The sequence below is a fragment of the Sus scrofa genome, chromosome 6 (assembly GCF_054392235.1).
Source record: "Sus scrofa isolate SSC_HxYL_T2T_F1_AM1 chromosome 6, Sscrofa_HxYL_maternal_Yorkshire_Landrace_v2.0, whole genome shotgun sequence".
In the NCBI taxonomy this organism is placed as follows: Eukaryota; Metazoa; Chordata; class Mammalia; order Artiodactyla; family Suidae; genus Sus; species Sus scrofa.
The window spans coordinates 62,850,346-62,868,146 of NC_139388.1; the positions used below are offsets into that span (position 1 = coordinate 62,850,346).

General features: G+C 55.5%; 1 pseudogene across 1 annotated transcript; it reads right to left on the reverse strand.

The window, feature by feature from the left end:
• Positions 1–4,498: 4,498 nt before the first annotated feature.
• On the reverse strand, positions 4,499–8,172 carry LOC146402467 (leukocyte immunoglobulin-like receptor subfamily A member 6; annotated as a pseudogene). Its single transcript, XR_014806684.1, has 8 exons — positions 7,998–8,172; positions 7,752–7,787; positions 7,309–7,592; positions 6,850–7,155; positions 6,348–6,629; positions 5,776–6,075; positions 4,891–4,941; positions 4,499–4,744 (listed from the first exon to the last, which is right to left on the reverse strand). The product of XR_014806684.1 is annotated as a leukocyte immunoglobulin-like receptor subfamily A member 6 (transcript).
• Between the last annotated feature and the right edge of the window lie 9,629 nt (positions 8,173–17,801).

Sequence of the window (17,801 nt, forward strand, 5' to 3'; positions counted from 1 at the left end):
TGACAATGGGCAGTGCGTGTGTCGGTGATGGCTCTGGTTTGGTGACTTGTGTAGGCAGAGAAGGAGAGAGGACATCGAGACAGGAACAGGTGAACATCCAGTAGCCTTGTGATGCGTGAGTGTGAGGACCTTTAGCAGAAGGACAGACCCAGACGGACAGAGGTGAGCACAGGTACGGTGAGGGGCTGGCATCCTCGACCAGGGAGAGGGGAGCTGTGCCAAGGGCTGGAGCCATCAGGGCTCCTGCCCCTCATCCCACAGGGTCTGGGGCCCCTGCAAGTGTGCCTGGAGTCTGTCCTTCAGGCCACAGCCTTGAGGAAGGAAGGTATGGAGATGTGGCTGTCGGGAAGGGAGGGCAGCAGGATGTGGGAATACAGAGTGAGACGGCTCCAGCATCAGTCTGACCACGAAGTGATGCCTGGATCAGTACCTGAGTGGTGCGTGTGCATTTCTCAGGAAACCCTTAAATGAATCCTACAACAGGCACATTCCCTGTGGAATGGAGTTCTTTGTTGTCTTCATGGTCCGGGAGGTTTGGGCAGGAGTCTGTGATGTGAAAACCAGGCTCAAGGGTCGGCCCTTGAGAAGAACCTCACGTGATACCTCTGGTTGTGTGTGTCTGGGGAGAGGAGATGACTCCTGGATGAGTTGGGCCTGAGGGGGGCGTCAGCTTGGCTGGTGCTGGAGAGGTCAGCTCATTCTGACCACCAGCCTCGTGGGATGTCAGGTGGGGGCCCTTGGAGTTTCCTGAGGGCAGGTGGAGACCCTGGAAGGATGCTTTGCAGGGGCGGGTCCTGCGGTAGTGGAGGTTGGGGCCATGCGAAGCAAATCCCGCAGCTGGGCATGAGGTCCTGGGGCAGGAACGCCAGGAAGGAGGCTGCTGGGGTCGCACCAGCACATCCTCCTGCGTCTTGCCCTGAGCTCGACTGTGGTGTGGGACCAGGCCAGGGATTGGAAGGGCTCAGGGCCAGGCCTGTGGGCTGGTTTGTTGTCTGTGGGCTGGGAGAGGGCGAAGACTCGAGGGCCCCTGCGGTGTCCCCTTGCTGGTCCAGGGGACAAGTGGGGCCATCGGAGGATGGAGGATCCCGGGGCAGAAGGGGCTCAGGGAGGTGTTGATGCTCCTGTCCTCTGACCCCTGGAGGCCCCCCTCCCTCCTGGGCTGAGTGTGTGGTTGTGTTTCTCCCAAACCCTTGCCCTTTCCGATGTCCTCGTTGCTCTCAGCAGCAGCCCCCCCTCGTCATCCCTCTGCATCCAGACCTAGAGTCATTTCCCGCCCACCGCTTGCCCCCGGCCAGTCACTCTTCCTCTGATGCTGTCGGCTCCGTTTCCATGCTGTGGGCAGAGCACCAAGTGGCGACCAGGAGCTGTGGTTTCTGTGTGTGTGTCTTCATCAGTGTCGGGCTTCTGGGTGGTTGTCCTGTTGTGTTTCCTGTGAATTCCCCGGTGAGCCCACCTGCAGACGTGCTGGAACCTGCTGGCTGCGTTTTCTTGTCCTTTTTCTTTGTGGCAGGCAGAGCTCTTCCCCTGAGACCCAGCTCCTGTACCCATGGGGGGTCACATCCGGCTGTTGGAAACTGTGGGCTCACACTTGGACAGCAGCTCTCTAGACCTCAGGACGCTGCTAGAGGTGGAATGTCTAGGTTATCTGGTCGTTCCGGGTTCCAGCTTTTCAGGACGTGCCCACTGGCTGTGGACAGAGGCTGACGCAGTTCACGTTCCCAGGAGCCATGTGTGTGGGTTCGGATCTCCCCACCTGCTCCTCACCAGTGGTTAATCGTTATTTTCACGTTTTGGTCAGTGTGGTTGGTTTTAGGTGGAATTTCCCTTGGTGTTTGTTGCATTTCTCTAATGGCCAGTGTGCTGAACCCCCTTTTCTGTTCTCGCTGTCCCCTGTGGAAATGTCTATTGAAGCCTCTTGATAATTTTTTAACATACTGGGTCATTTCTTATGATTGAGTTACAGGTGTTCTTTCTCTCTCAGGATCCTCTACTCCGATGAGACAGAGGGTGTGCAGGCATTTTTTGAAATTTTACCTTGTTCTTTAAGCTCTTTATTATTTTTGATGCATGTATACTTTATATTTTGAGGCGATTCCTCTATAATTCCTTACGTGGCCTCTCTAAGAAATGCTGTGAAGTTCACAGTTACAGTGACTTACTTCTGTTTTCTCTAGAAGCCTTTCCGCTCTTCCACTGATCCATTGGAGCTGATTTGTGGGTATGATGAGGGTAAGGCTCCAGCCTTGTTCTTCTGCAGGTGGAGACCCCGATTTCCCCGCTCCGCTGGTTGAAGAGAGTGTCCTTTCCCCACGTGGGAGTCTTGGCAGCTTTGTAAAAGCTCAGCTGATCCTTCGTGTGGGTTTTCGTGTTGTCCTTCGGTTTTATTGCAAGCATGCATCCTGATGCCGGCACCATGGTGCTGAGATCCTGCGACTCTGTCATAAAGTTTTACTTGAGGAGGTATGCCGTGTCCAACTCGGTTGTTCTTTGTCAAGATGTTTCGGCTCTTGTGGGTCTTTTGCCGTTACTTTGTCTTAAAGAAATGGCTTTTGTTTTATTTGATTTTTAAAAAAGTTTATCCGAGTATGGTTGAGTATGTCGTGTTAGTTTCAGGTGTACAACGAAGTGAATTGCATCTGTATGTACATATATACACCCTTGCTCAGATTTTTTTTCTTTGGTTTCATTTTTAGAGCCACATTTGAGAAATATGGAAGTTCCCAGGCTGGGGTTGCATCGGAGCTGTTGCGCCAGACGCCTCCACACCCACAGCCACGCCAGATCAGAGCTGTGTCTGTGACCTACAGCACAGCTTCTGGCGATGCCGGGTAGTTAACCCACTGTTCGAGGCCAGGGATCCAACCCACATCCTCATGGAGACGAGTCGGGCCCTTCACTCGCTGTGGGTGCCACCAGAGGCAACTCCTCCGGTTCTTTAGTATACAGTTAATTCCAGATGATTGAGTGGATGGCCCTGTGCCTTTCAGGCTCCCTGATGGTTGTTATTGTCTGTGCATGCAGGTTAGTCCCAAATGCCTGATTCCTCTCCCAACGTTTCGCCTTTGGAAACCTGAAGTTTGATTTCTGTTGTGTCCGTCTGTGTCTGTTTTGTAAATGCATTATTGATACCATGTTAAAACCGAGATTCCCTGTGTCCATGCTGTCTGTCGCATGCTCTCTGTCTTTCTCTGTCTGAGTCACTGACCTCCGTGTGCGCGTCTCGAGGTCCATGTGTGTTGCTGCAAACAGCACTCTTCCATTCGGCTTCCCTCCCTGAGCCTCACCTGTCATATCCACGTACCGCGTCTTCTTATCCCTCCTCTGCCGACGACCATGAGGTTGACTGTTGTAAATGGGGCTGCGCTGGACACGGGGGTGCGTGGATCTTTTCAAATGGTGGTTTTCCCTGGATAGATGCCCAGGAGTGGGATTGCTGGGTCCTGTGGTGGTTCTACATTTAGTTTTCTGAGGAACCCCCATACTGTTCTCCATGGTGGCTGCACCAAGTTACGTTCCCACCAGCGCCGTAGGGGGGTTCCCGTTTCTCCACAGCCTCCTCAGCATTTATTTTTTGTGGACTTGATAAAATTTTTAACTAATTTATACATATATATTTGCTTTTATGGTCGAACCCATGGTACAAGGACCAGGGGTCAAATTGGAGCTTCAGCTGCCTGCCTCCACCACAGGTCACAGGCACGCCAGAACCTTCACCCACTGGGCAAGGCCAGGGATGGATCCTGTGTCCTCATGGATACTCATGAGATTCACTTCCCCTGAGCCCCAACGGGAACTCCCATCACACAACTCTCTTCCCTGCTTCCCACCTCTGCCTTCAGTGCATTTGCACGGGCACCCTGACGGTGGCCAGGAAGAGACAGTCTAAAGACAGACAAAGGCCACGAGGATGGGCTTTTGACAAATGACATATTCTTAGGGTCCATTTATCAGCACGGCACCTGGCTGTCACCTCAAACACCAGGGTGTCCCTGCAAAGTGCAGGTGCTTCTGGAAGAACTGCACTGGGTGACATGTGATGAGGAGGGGAGGGCTGGAGATTCCAGAAAGGGCTTAAGGGAATCGTTTTGGATTCATCCGTTCCAAACAGTACATGAATCTTCTTCACTTGTTCAGTTCTTTCTTTATTTTTATTTATTTATTTGTTTATTTTTCTCTCTCTCTCACTCTTTTTCCCCCCCTCTTGTTCAGTTCTTTAAACCATCTTTTGCTTCTGGCTGCAGAGGTGGAGGTCAGTAGTACACATGAGAGAATGTGGAATTAAATTAAAGGACAAATATCCCCCATGAAATTGGGCCAGAGCATGCAGGTGTGTCAGGTGTGGGGACACACCTGCCATGTGGGCTGTGCCTCATGTCCCAGGTGAGAGAGGACAGGCCGTCAGGGAGAGGCATCTGTGGAGGAGGAGAGCACCTCGGTGTAACAGAGGCAGAGCCCTGCACGGGGACTCCCCAGTCCTCCGCCTGCACCCACACCCCGTCTCTCCCTCCACGGTCTCAGCAGGCAGTTCTCACAACACTGCAGATTCTCTTCCAGAACCTCCTGGGCCCATCAGGTCATTGCCAAGGCTCTGCACTCTGGATGGTGCCCTTTTGCCTCTGTGCTCAGCTCCTGGCCGTGTCTTGGGTTCCTCCATGGCCGTGTTGAGCCTGGAAGAGCAGAATCCCGAGGCCCAGGAGGATCAGGGCAGCCATGGCCATCCGGATGATGTTCCCCACTGTGTAGTCTTGTGGGGAGAGGGTAGGGGTTGCGGACAGAGAGGTCACAGAGATCAGGGCAGATCGCAGTCCCCCCAGAATCCTGGGCACAGCCTCCCCTTTATAGGACATGCACCCCAGAACTCAGCCCCATAACAGGATTTCTCTTCCTCACCACTCCTGGGATCTGAATGGTTTTGTGATGGGTGGATGGTGTCTGCTGGTCCTGAGAATCATGAAGTGGGGCTGTGAGTGTGGAGTTGGGGACACGCAGCCCTTCCCTGGGTTCTGTGTCCCCCTCTGTGGAGTCTGCCCTGTGTCCCCTCTTGTATGACTGTCTCAGACTTTTCTGGGGTCAGGACCCTGTGCTGACTGAGCTCCAACAGGGCAGACTTGGCACCCCTCCCCTGAGACCATGAGCTCCCGTGGGTCACGAGGGTGTGACAGCCCTGCTTCCCATGACACACCCCCACCTGCAGCCGACCCTCCCTTTCCCCTCTGCAAGCCTGACTCTGTGAGCCCATCTTCAGAGCCCATCCTCAGGGCAGGTGAGGGGCGCTGCTTCTCCCAGGCTGAGCACCTACACTCCCTCACCGTGACCCCCTTTCCATCACCCTCCGACCCTTGGTGCCTCTGGAGTCCTGTGGTCCCCCTGCATCTCCTGCCCAAATCCCAGCCCTCCTGAGAGACCAGCCGTGCTGGGGTCTGTGATCTTGGTCCCTAGGCGATCGAGGCCTCTGGTCACTCCGTGTCCTAGTGTTGTTCTCCCCATGTGAGGGGCTGCAAGGCCTGCAGACCAGGGGCTCGAGACGTGGGTCTCTAGCATTTCCCCCTTTGGGTCAGCCCTGAGTCCTCTAGCCTCCCTCTACTCTCCAGGAGCACGGCTGGACCCCAGCAATGAGGATGCAGCTGGTGGGGGGGAAAGGAGTTGCCATCCCTCTGAGAGTGGCTTCCCCTCCTTCTCTGACCTCCTTACTCCCCCCCAAGCCAAGAGCTGCTCTGGGGTCATCAGCACCCTGAACTGACCAGGACCCAGAGGGCCAGGGCTGGGGTTCCTTACCTGAGATCAAGAGCTGCAGGGGGTCACTGGGGTTTGACAGGACATAGGGGGAGGTGCTCTGTGAGGTGTAGCACCTGTAGGTCTCATTGTGGGCTGAGGTCATAGGACTCAAGGTGAAGTTGGCCTGAAGGGGTGCAGTTGTGTCCTGCAGACTCAGGCTCTGGGCAGGAGCCAGCGACCCCTCCTTGAACAGATGGAAGGTGTCCAACACGATCTCAGAGCGACACTGCAGGGTCACGTTCTCTCCTCAGGACACTGAGGTCCCTGGATGGGCTGAGAGGGAGGGTTTCTGGTACATTCCTGGAGGAGAGGAGGGGGGATGTATAGAGAGCTGCCCCTGCCACACACCCTTGACCCTGAGCTGAGGGACACTGTCCTCTCTCTAGGGACCCTGTCTGGGACCCCTTCTCAGGCCCTCTGTGTGGGTCTCTTATCTCCACACTCCCACCCCCTTTCCCTTAGACCACTGCCCCTTCTCAGCCTCTGCTCCAGGCCCCTCTCTCGGGACCCCATCACCACTGTATGCCTCCTGGACAGAGAGTCCGGCCATGGGCAGGATAGGGGCTCCTCACCCGCGATCAGGATGTCCAGGGGGGCACTGGGGGCTGACCACTCATTGGAGAGGTTGTGTGCAGCGTAGCACCTGTACCAGCCCCCTCGGGTGTGGCTCACATGACCCAGGGTGAAGTCGGGGCTGTGCTGGCCGTCAAGGCGGAGGGGAGGTGTGCTTCCCTCGTCCTTGGTCAGAGCGAATCTGCCAAAGCCGGCGTCTGAGCGACACTGGAGGGTCAGTCTGTCTCCGAGGAGCACGAGGGAGCCCGGCTGGGCCGAGAGGGAGGGCTCCCTGTACACACCTGGGGAGGCAGGGGCGGTGGCCCTGAGGGACGTGCCCCCCACATTGTTCCCTGGGGCTGCAGGGAGAGTTCACTTAGGTCACCCCAAAGCCTCCCGCTCATAGTTCCCCTGCGAATCTCATGTGAGTCCCTTCCCTGGTGCCCCCTTAGCCCCAGGACTCCACTGGGCACCAAGCTTAGATCAAGGGTCCAGGAAATAGATGGGTCTGAGTGCCCTCACCTTTGACCTGGAGATGCAGAGGGTCACTGGGCCATGACCACACGTATTGATGGGAGCTGGGGGAATCATAGCATCTGTAGGTGCCCCCGTGGGAGGCGTTCACGGGGCCCACAGGGAAGAGGGTCTGCCTCCCTCCCGAGTTCCCGAATTTCCTCCACCCGCTACGTCAGGGTGCGTCAGCGCCTCCCTCCTTCAGCAGGTGTAGTATGCCTGACCAGAACTGTGAGCTACAGGAGAGGGACACGTTCCCTCCTGATGCCACCATGGGGCTCGGGTGGGCTGAGAGGGAGGGTGCTGTGTACAGTCCTGAGGGGGCAGGAGGGATGGTGTTAAAGGGGGGCCTTCACCCCACTCCCCAGCTGTGTGCTGTGAGGGGACAGGCCCCCTGAGCCCACAGTCTGCTCGCCCTGCCTGTGAGGAGGAGCCCGGGGTGGGAGGGACCCGGGTCCTCCCTCTTACCTGTCACCACGAGGGCCAGGGGGTCACTCCGCCTGGACGAGCTGTTCCTGCTCTGATAAGTAAACTGGTACCGCCCTGCATGGCGGGAGCTCAAGGATTCAAAGTGGAACCGGGCTGTGTTCCTGGAGTCCTGTGTGGCTTCATCCTCCCAGAGTCCAGAGTCCCCCACTTTATACAGACGGTAGACATCAGCCTGTGGGGACCCCTGACACCAGAGGGTCACAGGGCTCCCCTTGGGACAGTGGGTCCCAGGTCAGCCCGGATGGAGGGTTTGGGAAGGACCCCTGGAAAGGAATCAGACCTGGAGTGTCAGGGTGCCCTTCTCCTTCGGCCTGTCTCCCCAGGGCCCTCCCAGCCTGGTCACCATCAGCCCCACCCGCTGTGCCCCCCTCCCCCAGGACAGAAGGCTGGTTGGGTGGAAGCAGGAGGTCTGGGGGACTCACTTGCCTGGACCTGGTCCCATGGGCGCCAGCACAGCCCTGGAAGAGAGTCCCCATGAGGTGAGCCCCACCCCTCACACACAGATGCTCCAGGTCTGGTCTGGCCCCTGGGTGCTGGGGTCAGATCTGGGGCTGAGCCCATCCCCCCATCCCAGAAGTTCTCCCCCGACTGAGGTTCCTGTGTCCCCGGGTCTCTCAGGGCCCAGCCCTGGGGGAGAGGGGCCCAATCCCTCCTTCCCCACAGCTCACCGAGGCAGAGAAGGGCCGTGAGGCTCGGGGTTGTGCTGCCACCTCCCATGGTCCTCAGCCATTGAGGTGACTCGCCCAGTCCTCAGAGGCAGCGGGACAGAGAGATGCAGAGTGTGTGACCGAGGCCCAGGCTCCGAGTTGCTCAGCGGGGGTTCCTCCTCAGCCCGACTCCACTCTCCCTAGAGGATGTGGCCGAGGGCGTGGCCGTCTCTGAGCACCTCTGAGGCCACCTCTGAGCCTCCCTGCATCCCCTCCCAGGGTCTGCCCTCCGGCCTCTAGCTCCTGCCAGATGCACATCCAGAGAGTGCTGTTGTCCCAGACCCAGGGGCGAGAGGCAGCGGCAGGGCCCAGGGCTGCCCCGAGCTGTCTGGTTCTCCCTCTGCCTCTGACATGGGCCGTGGAATCTTCAGCAAGAACTTCCCTTTCCTGTGCTTCTGCAAATGCACGCCTTGTTCCTGCCTTTCATCAGCGCGTCCTTTCGGTCGGTATTTGTTGAGTAAGGAGCACGTTCAGTCAGGACCACTGACACTGGGCTTTCCCTGGACTCGCGGGGCTGAAATGAATGAAGCCAGGCATCACCACTGCTTCCGTGGCAACAATTCGGTGTAGTCTTAGGAGACCATTCCAAGGTGTGAAAAAACAAGAAAGCAAGACCCTGAGCCTCATGACCAGGTGAGTGTCATGAAGCCTGGGTGCGGGTTGGGAGGGCGCCTCCTGGTGGCTGAATGCGTGGGGGCGGGTGCGCTATGGGCGGTCCTGGTGGTGGTGGGGTCACCTGGACCAGACAGGTCTTGAGTTGTTCTCAGGAGGGAGAGCAGTCAGGCCCCGGGTCACGCAGGGTCTTGAGCACCGTGCAAGTATTTTGGATTTTCTCTTTAAAGCCCTGAGAAGGTTTTCGTCAGTAGAGAGTGCGGACAGATTTCTCTTTTAAAAAGACTGCCACTGAGTTCCCTTGTGGTTCAGTGGAAAAGAATCTGACTAGTATCCACAAGGATACGGTTTCGATCCCTGGCATTGCTCAGTGGGTAAGGATCTGGCATGGCTGTGAGCTCTGGTATAGGTTGCAGACACAGCTCAGATCCCTCATTGCTGTGGCTGTGGCTGTGGTGTAGGCCAGTGGTTGCAGCTGCCGTTCGATCAATAGCCTGGGAACCTCCATATGCCATGGGTGCGGCACCAAAAGGCAAAAAAAAAAAAAAAAAAAAGCCTGCCACCGTGGAGGGGATGTAATGCAGGAGGAGGGCTCCAGTGATAATTAACTTCTTAAGAGGCAACCCCCAGCGTCATGCTGGCTCCTGGATGGTGTATTGATCAGTGTTTTAGGTCGTTCCCCGTGGTTTTCTCATATGACACTTCCCAGGAACCTGTGGCTCTAAACATGTTCTTGGTGGAGTGGAAAGCAAAAGGCAGGCTTCCTGGTCCGGCAGACAGGCAAGGCCGTGGTCCGTTCAGACTAGCCGAAGGCGCCGTGTCCGGGGGTGCAGCACACAGGGAGCCCTTGGGAGCGCGTGTGTTCGCGGGGAAGGGTTTCCCTGGGATGGGCTTGGCTGAGGAGGGGGCGCTGTGCTCACAGGGGTGGGTGCGGTCGGGCTCTAGGAAGAGGCCTTTGGAGGTGGGAGAGGAATGAGCCCGAGTGAGCGGGGACCCCCTTTGGAGGACCAGGAAGGAGGTGGATGTGCCGGCATAGACGGGACGTCTCAGGGCTCCCGGGGGTCAGGGACCTTGTGGAGCAGGGCCCAGGGGCCCAGCAGTGTGGATTCGGGGGTTGAGTGTGAGGTGGGGGAGAGGGGGATGCTGCCGGTGCTGCCAGTGTGGGCCTTGGTTTTCTGGAGGAGCCAACGGGGCCGCCAGCAGCGGGAGGAGGATGCCCATAGAGCGGGGCCTGGCGGGAGGAGGGCACAGCCCTGCCTCCTGACCTGGGGTTGTGGGTTTTCTTCCCTCAAGCCCTTCCCTCCACTGAGTTCCTTTTTTTTTTTTTTTTTTTCTTTTTGTGGCCACACCCACAGCATATGGAGGTTCCCACGGTAGGGGTTGAGCTGGAGCTGGAGCTGTCAGTCTACACCACAGCCCCAGCAACACAGGATCCAAGCTGTGTCTGCGACCTTCACCACAGCTCATGGCAACACCAGATCCTTAACCCACTGAGTGAGGCCGAGGATGGAAGCTGCATCCTCCTGGATGCTGGTTAGGTTCGTCATCCGCTGAGCCCCAGCGGGAACTCCTTCCCTGACGTCCTTGTTTCTGCAGTTCAGCACCCGCTTTTCTCATCACCCTTCTTCACGACCTCTGAGTCCTTTCTGCCCCCTCCCTGCCCCTTCCTCCCCTGGCACAACCCCCTCCTCATCTCAGACCCGAATGCTGTCTCCAAGCACTGGGTAAAAACGCAGGCTGCAGGAAAAGCCGGTATTAACAAAGGAAACCAGATAAGGCTGCTGCGAGAGCCTGGACCGTCCATCTCCCCGCAAAAAGAGAGTGACGTCAGTGAAGACAAAATAGTATCTGAGGAAAGAAAGAGCCGATCATCTTGTAGGTTTGCTCAAAGCCACAAATTTACGTGTCCCAGAAGCTTCGTGAGTGAAAACCAGCACAGGCTTTATGAAGTCCGCTCACCCATCACAGTCGTAATGAAACCAGTGGAAACGATGAGAAGCGTCCAGAGACGACGTCATGTTCCATCTGGAGGAGAAGCGGTTCGGACGAGTCGAGCTTCCACCTCCGAAACCAGTGCTGTCAGCAGAGGGGGAGTTCTGGAGAGATGGAACGGGCCGGCTTGGGAGTCTCCTGGCGACATTCTTGGGGCGTGAAGGCAAGACGGGCATCGTTAGAGGGAGGAGTGTGGAGAGACTTGGTGCCCACAGACCTGCTCGAAGGGAAATGGTGAGGGCGAGTCTTCGGGTGGAAAGGAAGCCATTCTCGGGGGCACATGCAGGGTCCCCAGCGAAGGGAGACCCCCAGGTGGGCAGTAGCAGGTAAAGGCAGCGGGTGTGTTCTCCCCTCAGCTCTTTGAATCCCGTGGGGCTTTTGAAAGCAAACATCGCGTGTGGTGGGGAGTTTGGTGCATGCAGACGAAGACGCAGAGCAGCTGCAGCGAGAGGGCGGGGGGTGCAGGGGTCTTAGGAAGATGCGGGTTCTGTGTTTCTCTGAGGCGCTGACAACATTCGGTCTGACATTGGGCGCGTGTATTATACCGCCTGGTGCAGCCACTTGCACAGCACAGCAAGAGCTACAGCTGGAACACCAGTGGATACAGTGGATACTAAGAAATACTCCCAAAGCCAGAAGGAGGCAGGAGGGGGACACCCGAAGAGCAAACAAGAGCGGGGACAAGGAGCGGACCGAAGGGCGAGCTTAGAAACAGCCTCGTTGGTCATTCCATGACCTGTAAGCGGTGACAGCACCACTAACTGGTGGACATCGTCAGACTGGGCCAAGAATTAAAGGACCCCATTTAGGAATTTGGAAATTAAAGGGCACCCTTCTGCCTAATGCACAAGGCAAAGAAGACCTCAGGGAAAACTGGAAACTATTTTGAACTGGATGGAAATGAAAGTACAGCGCCCTCGTCTTTGGGGGATGCAGCCAAAGCCGTGTTTAGGGGGAACGGAGACCAGCACGTGTTGGTGGAAGGTCCAGTGTCCACACTGGGGCAGAGGCTGGAGAGCAGCCCCTGAACCAGCGGCCCCGTCCCCTGGTTACCAAGGGCCCTGTGTGTGGTGGGGCTCAGGGGATGGTGACACCACAGTCAAAGCCCCAAGGGCTGAAGTTCCCACTGTGGCTCAGTGGTTAACGAATCCAACGAGGAACCATGAGGTTGTGGGTTCCATCCCTGGCCCAGCTCAGTGGGTTAAGGATCCAGTGTTGCCACGAACTGTGGTGTAGGTTGCAGTCGCAGCTCGGATCCTGCGTTGCAGTGGCTCTGGTGTAGGCCGGTGCCTACAGCTCTGATTAGACCCCTAGCCTGGGAACCTCCATGTGCCATGGGAGTGGCCCTAGAAAAGGCAAAAAAAAAAAAAAAAAAAAAGACAGGAAAAAAAGCCCCAAGGGCTTTGTGCCCACCCCTGTGGCCCCGTCTCCTTCCTGGAGAGCCTCTTCTGCCCGAGTCCGGGGACGTCTCTCTGTCTAGCCTGTTCTCCTGCCCACGAGTGTAGTATCCTGTTCAGCCCCCAGATGTCTGCGCATTGGAAGCATTTTCTAAATTTATTCATTAAAAAAATTTTTTTGGTCTTTTTGCCATTTCTTGGGCCGCTCCCATGGCCTATGGAGGTTCCCAAGCTAGGGGTCTAATCGGAGCTGTAGCCACCGGCCTAGCCAGAGTCACAGCAACGCAGGATCCGAGGCACATCTGCAACCTACACCACCGCTCACGGCAATGCCAGATCCTTAACCCACTGAGCCAGGCCAAGGATCAAACCCGCAACCTCATGGTTTCTCGTTGGATTCGTTAACCACTGCGCCACGGCGGGAACTCCTTTTAAAATGTTTTCCTATAGGCGACTTACCATGTTCTGTGGCACAGCACAGTGACCCGTTCATACGCATTGGTTCCTTCCTTCACACCCTCCTCCAGCATATTCCGTCACAAGTGCTCAGATTCCGTTCCCCGGACGATCCAGCAGGATCCCACTGCTTACCCACCCGCATGCAGCAGCTGGCATCCAGCAAGGGCTGAATGCCTCTGGTCTCCTTAGCATCTTGCAGAGCCCCGAGCATCACTGCTTCCCCCAAACCTGGCACTGCCCAGCGGTGACCCAGGCCCTGACGCTGTAGTCGACAGCTGAGGGTGTCACTTTGTTGGTGGGGGCGGTATCGTGGGCCTCCTAGCCCTGTCTTTGGGGGACTCACCTTGACCTCCAGACCCGTTCCTGGCGCAGGTTTACCTGTCCCCCATCAGTGGGTTGCAGCCTTGTGACTTGGTGGGGATGGCAGTGCCCAGGTCGTCACGGGAAGCTCCATCCGCACAGACGCCCGATGTCTCTTTCCGTCAGTGTCTATCGGGCACCGGGGGCCTGTCAGGAGCCGTGTTGCGATGGCACCTGGCTTTCCGCTGCAGGTGATGGATGAGATGACCTGAACCTGCAGGGACCGAACCTCCCCTCAGCCCCTGGGCTCCGCGAGAATCGCCAGGCCTCCCAGTGCCCACGGGTTCGTCGGGTCCTGGACGGTAGCCCGAGGCTCCGGCAGAGCCCCGATTCTAAAACCGTGGGCTCCCCTCAGACCCGCACCGGTCTCAGTCCCTTGAGAAGTCCCTTCTCCTCTCAGGTATGACACCTGCTGCTTCCACAGTCCAAGGATGCGGACCCAGAGCTGTGCCGCTCTCTGTGCTGGGTGTTGCCGGGTGCGGTGGCGTGTGCCTTGCTGGAGGGGCTGTGTCTTGGCGGGTCTCAGAGAACAGGTCCTCTGCCAGGATCTCTGCTTTGGCAGGCTCTGAATCCTTGAGTTTCTTTTTTTCTTAAAAAAAGAGTTGGGGCTCATTGGGTTAAGACCCTGACTAGTATCCATGAGGACGTGGGTTTGATCCCTGGTCTCGCTCAGCGAGCTAAGGATGTGGTGTGGCTGTGGCTGTGGTGTAGGCCGGCAGCTGCAGCTCTGATTGGACCCCTGGCCTGGGAACCTCCATATGCTGCATGTGTGGCCCTATAAAAAAAGGAAAATAAAAAAAAAAAAAGACCTGCCATCACTCCCAGCACATGGAGTCTGTCTCAGAGCAACTTGAACACCCCCACCCTCTCTTCCTCATGCCCCGTTCACAAGACGCCATCAGCCTGGTGGACCAGTGCTCAGGGTCCCTGGGCTGTGCTGTGACCGAGGGCAGGTGGATTTGTCCCAAGGGTGAATGTGTACTGTCCCCCCTCCCAGGTGAAGAGGAGCAGCTGCTTACCTCCTTGGGGCACAGCCACAGTCACGTGACCAAAGGCTGCCCAGTTCTCTCCTGGGGATGGTATCCATGCGGCACAGCAGCTGTGACAGGGGTGGGTGGGCGCTGGGTGAAGTCATGGCACTCCACCATCCAACACCCCCCTTGCTTGGCCACGCCCATGGCCTGCAGAAGTTCCAGGGCCAGGGATGGCATCCGTGCCACAGCAGTGATCTGAGGCACAGCAGTGATAAAGCCAGACCCTGACCTCGCTGGGCCCCTCGGGAACTGCCAGCCTCAGGTACCCTTGACCCGTTCTGTTTCTCAGGGGCCAGGCTGCTGTCGTAAGCAGGGCTCTGTGGGCCCCCACCACCACCTCTCTTGGGTGTGTGAGGGGGGGCCCTGGTCCCTGCTAGTCCACCTGAGTGAGGGCTGGTTTGGCTTCACCGTGCAGGGCCTGTCGGAGTTACCTTGTCAGGGGGAGATTCGCTTTCCTGTCTTTCGAGACTGACTCTGCTTTGGACGCTGATTCCGTGACTTTGTGGGTCAGTGTATCCTTTGAAGGCTTAAAAAAAAGTCTGTGTTACATCTGTGTGTGGGCACATCCTAGGGTTTCTTTGGCCTCTTGAGGAGGGCACGGCTCTGGATGCTTCTTGGTTGTCCCAAGGGCTCAGCCTGAACTTGAAACGCCTGTCGTCACTGTGCAGGCTCTGGGAACTGAAGCCAAACTCTCATTTACTCTGTTTCTTAAAATGATCGTAGAGAAACCAAAGACGCTGGAGTTCCTGTGGCGCAGTGGGTTACGAATTCGACCGTAGGAGTTCCCGCTGGGGCTCAGGGCTTAAGGAACCCGACTTGTCTCCATGAGGACTCGAGTTTGATCCCTGGCCTCGCTCAGTGGGTTAAGGATCCAGCATGGCCATGGGCTGTGGTGTGGGTGGCAGACGTGGCTCGGATCCTGTGTTACTGTGGTGTAAGTGGGTGGCTACAGCTCCGATTTGACCCCTAGCCTGGGAACCTCTGTGTGCTGCAGGTATGGCCCTAAAACGACAAATGACCAAAAAAAAAAAAAGCGAAAATACCAAACCAAACCAACCAACCCCCCCCCCCCCACCGCACAAAACCAGTGTACACCCTTCAATTAAACAATAACGCTCTTGGAAAACTGTCACTAATAGACTTGCTCAGTCTATCAGCTGCCACAACCCTTCAATTTAAAAAGAAAAAACTTCATTTCTAGGAAGTGCAGTGGTATAGAACACAATAAAAGGCGATATGCCTGTTTCTACCTTATACATGTCACACCAGGAGTGGAGCTCTGCTTGATGGGGGCAAGGTGGGGAGACACGCTTCTGTCTCCTCCTGATCCTCGCCTGCAAGTCTGAGGTGCAGCTGATTTGTATGCATCGAGGAGGCACTCGGGGACATGAGGTAAATATTTTCAAATGAGAGGGAGAGATGCTTAATCTTATTTTTGATTTTCTGTGCGTGCAGCGTGGTAATCGTGAGCCATAGAGTTTTATTCCATCCCTCGGCACTTATCACCTTTGGCAAACTTTATTTAATGGCTTGGTTCTTCCAGTGTCCTGCCGAATAAAAGTGTAAGAGGGAACATTCTTGACTCAGCCTTAACTGCAAAGACAGATTTCACATTATTTACCTTTAAGACATGATCTCTGGTGTTCCTGCTGTGGCACAGTGGAAAGGAATCTGACGAGGAACCATGAGGTTGCAGGTTCGATCCCTGGCCTGGCTCATGGGTTAAGGATCTGGCCTTGCCGTGAACTGTGGCGTAGGTCCCAGACGCGGCTCGGATCCTGTGTCACTGTGGCTGTGCAGTAGGCTGGCCGCTGTAGCTCCGATTCAACCCCTAGCCTGGGAACCTCCATATGCTGCCGTTGTGGCTCCCTCCCCAAAAGAAGCCAAGAAAACCCCAATAGAAAATGATTTCCGAGGAGTGATTTTCTCAGGGTTACTTGTGCTGCTGCTTCCTGGCTTAAGTACTCATTTTCTCCCCAATAAAACTTAAGTCTCAAGAAAAAAAAAAGAAAGAAAGATTTTTGGAGTTCCCTGGTGGCTCAGTGGATTAAGGATCTGGCGTTGTCACTTCTGTGCCTCAGATGACATTCGTGGCCGGGAAATATCCACGTGCTCCAGGCATGACAAAAAGTAATATTTTATTTTAGATTTTTACAGATACTTTGATAAATGATAGTTTATGTTCTTTTATTTCTGTGTTTTTAAATTATAGATTGGTGACATATTTATCAAAAGCTTTTTATCTTTTGGTATATATATATATATTTTTGGCCACACTCATGTCATACCCAGATTCCAGGACCAGGGATTGAACCCATCATCAGAGCCACATCAGTGACAATGCTGGATCCTTCACCTACGAGAGCTACCAGGGAACTCCATCAGTATTTTTTTTCTATTTAATCTTTTTCTTCCTTGGCCACACCCATGGCATATGAAGTCACTGGGCCAGGGACAGACTCCAAGCCACAGCTGTGATGTTGGTAGCAGCTGCGACAACAGCGGACCCTGAAGCCGGCTGCCGTGCTGGTCTGGGGTTGGAACCCATGCTGCTGCAGAGACAATGCCTGGAGGCTTAAGCTGCTGCACCATAGTGGGACTCCCTCTGTCATCTTTCAGTGTTTGACGAGTGTTGGTTGGCTTTGGAGGATGAAACCCAGAACACAAAAGCCGAGCTCCCTGCGCGTTCCCTGTCTTCGAGCTCCCTGGCCAGGTGTTGGTATCTGTTCGGCTTTGCTGTGGCCGAGTCAGATGTGCTGGGGAGAGCAGTCCGGTCCTTCCCTGTTCTCTGGAGCAGCCGGGGTAAGTCCGCTGTGTGTCTGTGCGTGTGTGTGTTTCATAAGGACATGCTTGTTCAGAAGCACGTGAAATCCAGACACACTTCCAGACGCAGAGGCCACTTGGGGGTCAAATTTTAAACCACAGTTTCAACATATTTAACACAGACCACAATTCAGATCTGTTTTTGGCCTTTTTTTTTTTTTTTTTTTTTTCCCCTGTTTCAGGGCCACACCCGAGGCCTATGGAAGTTCCCAGGCTAGGGTTCAAACCAGAGCTGCAGCTGGCAGCCTCGACCACAGCCACATCGACACAGGGTCAGAGCCACATCTGCGACCTAGAGCACAGCTCATGGCAACGCCGGATCCTTCACCCACTGAGCGGGGCCAGGGATCCAGCCTGCATCCTCATGGATGCTAGTTGGATTCATTACCACTGAGCCATGACGGGAACTCCAAGGTTTGTTATTTCTGTTTATCTCCATCATTTTAGTAAATTGTATTTTTGAGGATTTTTGTCCCTCAAACCTGTCTGGATTTCATCTGAATTTTCTTGTGGCATAAAATTGTTCACACAGTTCTGTTTATTTGTGTATTTAGTTTTTCTTTTCTGGCCTCCCTGCGGCATGCGGAATTCCGAGGCCAGGGATCAGGTCTGAGTCGTATGCAGTGTCTGCGGCAATGCTGGACCCTTAACACCCGGTGCCAGGCCGGGGATCGAACCTGCATCCTAGTGGTCAGAGATCCTGCTGATCCCGTGAGCCACGGTGGGAACTCCATAAAGTTCTTTACTTAAAACTGTAGGGGAGTTCCCTTGTGGCTCAATGGGTTAAGGATCCGGCATTGTCATTGTTGTGGTGAGGGTTTGATCCCTGGTCCAGGACCTTCTGCATGATGCAGGCGTGGCCAGAAAAGAAAAACCCCAGAAAACCCCATCTGTAGGGTCTGCGTAGTGTCCCGACAAGGGTCACGTGTGCCTTCGTCCCTTGACCCTTGGTTCCCGTGCCTGGGGTTTGAGCGTGTGATCGGTGTTGGCAAGAATGGCATGTTGGCTCTCTGGATTTTCCTCCAGTTTTTGCTTGTCCTCCTTGGTAGTGATTCTTGTCATTCTAATTTCCCTCTTTCTACCTTTGT